The sequence below is a fragment of the Aplysia californica genome, unplaced genomic scaffold (assembly GCF_000002075.1).
Source record: "Aplysia californica isolate F4 #8 unplaced genomic scaffold, AplCal3.0 scaffold00299, whole genome shotgun sequence".
Classification (NCBI taxonomy): domain Eukaryota; kingdom Metazoa; phylum Mollusca; class Gastropoda; order Aplysiida; family Aplysiidae; genus Aplysia; species Aplysia californica.
The window spans coordinates 325,303-327,904 of NW_004797569.1; the positions used below are offsets into that span (position 1 = coordinate 325,303).

A 2,602-nucleotide genomic window follows, 5' to 3' on the forward strand; every position below is an offset into this window, starting at 1 on the left:
ACTAAGTTCGATACTGTCTCGATACTGAAAGTGTTATTTTTCATCAACCAACCAGACATTTTCTCGGAAATCCCAGAGATCACCCTGGCAAATGGCAAGACCCAGACAAGACCGGGGGCTCTCGTGGCCTAGAGGTTAAGGTGTTGGCCTCTCATTCAAAGGTCCCGGGTTCGAATCCGGGTAGCGACCGAAAAATTTTCTTCTTTAAAAATGTCTCCTTTCACCTCCTTTCCTGCTCTCCAGCAATATTCTGTCGTCTGCTTTCGTCTCCTCTTTCTGCCCCCACCCCCTCACCTCCTTTGCTCCCTCCTCTGGGCTCCTGACTCTTTCTGCAGCCTTTCTACTGCTACTCCTTGACCAGGGGCGGCTCGTGGGTCTAAAAAGTGGGCGTGCACAATTAAGCTATCTTAGGCTGAAGATAATCAAGGGCAGAGTAAATGGGATGGTGTATAATTTTAGGATCTTTGGGTTGATGGAGGAAGACCTTTGTGTTACTATTTTCATTCTTTTTACTAGTGGCTTTGACTTCCAGAACTAAATCTGTTTGTTAGCTAAACGTCAATTTTATTCATCCTGCATTAGAACTGAACACTCAAGTAATACTTTTCACCACTCCACTACAAAACCGTTCAAAAGCACAACTCATAGGACGGTGACTTAAGTATGTCACGTTCACCTCCCTCAGGTTCACGGTCACAGATTCACTTAAAATAGCGACAAGACAATGAACCAATCACAATTCACTTGAGCACTCCGCTGGATTGCTCCGGGGGCCACATAATTTTGGCATGGAATAGTGCACAGTCTATGGCGTATTTTTAGACTGCCTACTGTGGGCTATGTTTCGGCGCTATTCGGCTGGAACACATTTGAGATGTGCCGTCTTATTAATATTAATGTACTGCCAAACTCTCTACAAGTGTCGTCGTCGCTTGGGTTATCCCAAAGAGCGATTTATAGGTCAGGTTTCCACTGTTGACTATCCTGTTATGTTTAGAAATTAGATACAGCGCATGAACTTAGGCTTGGCATAGTAGATGTTTTACGGCGCTATAGAATAGAAATGACAGTTACGGCGCCAGCGAGGGCCTTGTTTTGATAGAATATTTGGCTAGTGTTTGTTTCTGGCGTCTTTTATTTTATTATTGTGGGTGCTTTACGTCATAGAACATTAAAACATTTTGGGCGGCACTGCACGACCGTGCTCTACGGACGAACCGCGCCTGTGACCTTGACTCCTTCTTACAGCTCTCTTTCTGCCACACCCCTGATCTTCTGGTAGGAAAGATCTACACCTAGCCTTCTCGGACAAGGGCGAAAAATCCCGGAGGGCCCGTGTGCAAATTGCGCACGTTAAAGATCCCTTGGTGGTCTAAAATCGATAAGAGTAGGCTTCGGCCGCCACCGGGGCAAACTTCAATATTTTCTACCAACTAAAAGTATTAGGTGTGTTCCGCGCGCTCATATGACCTTAATATGCAGTTGCGGGCGCCGGTAAACACTTACCAAAAAAAAAAAAAAAAAGACAAGGCCGATAACCTGGGAGAAACCCACAGAATTCTGTAGAATTCTGTGGAGAAACCACAGTTATTTCCCATTATATTGCAATCGTTGACTCTCCTCATCAAAAGATCAGCCAGGATCTCAACGCGGGAACTCACTTTTTGCCAGGTTTACAAATGAAGCCATTTAAAGTAGGAAGAAATCCATGTAATGCCTTACTCTAGCGGTGTGAAAACGTTTATACAAGGAGCAGAAATATGTATCAATTCAATAACAATACAATTTTAGAGCATGAACAGATCAATCTTATAAAGATTTATCAACTTCAAACGCCAAACAGTGAATAAACTAGATCTAGATATCTAGGCTAGATCTACATCTTACACTTTGTAACTCAGTAAATCTGGTATATTTTGGCGCATACAATTTGCTTTGGTATTGTTATTGTTTTCGTCTGCCTCAGCCTGCTGCCTTTGCGTTTACTGTCCCTATCACAAATATCACCTGGACCCGTCACTAATTGCAACAGAATTTCTGTTCGCGGTAAACTGTATATTGTGGTGCTAAGATACACTGTACAAAATTATACCAAAATCGGGTGGGCCACCTCTATTGAAGTCTGTTCTCACCTTGGGTGAAAATAGCGCAGGAGGGCCTTTTGAGGCTTTTGGCTATTCTCACCCGGTTTGCGTTCGCCGTGATAGGCCAACCAGTGTAGCATTCACCGTGAACAAACGTTTCAGCGCTCTTGTGTTGAAAGCATGCAGTTTGGTCTGTGGACAGTGAGAGAGAGAGGGTGGGGGTAAGATTGTACTTTCGAAGTGGCTAGGCAGCTAGCCGTTCTTAAGTACGGCTAGACTGCCAGTCTAGCTGAACTTAGATCTAGGTTTGGCCCTATCGACTCAATCCTGTTAAGTACACAGGTCTCATTAGATCTAGATCTAGTAATTATTCAGGTTCAAATACATGCAAGTCAGTAAGGCACCTTTTGGTTTTGTCTGAAATACAAATACTTTTACTTTAGGCATTGCAAACTAAAAATTTCATTAAATACAATTCAGCCATCAATATTAAGTACGGCTAGCCTGACAGTCTAGCC

At 43.5% G+C, this 2,602-nt stretch overlaps 1 protein-coding gene across 1 annotated transcript in view; it reads left to right on the forward strand.

Annotated features, from left to right (window-relative positions):
- Positions 1–1,915: 1,915 nt before the first annotated feature.
- Positions 1,916–2,602, forward strand: part of LOC101850344 (mismatch repair endonuclease PMS2) — a gene marked incomplete in the record, with an annotated part of 57,296 nt that continues 56,609 nt past the window's right edge. Inside the window, 1 exon segment of the mRNA XM_013084515.2 lies at positions 1,916–2,046.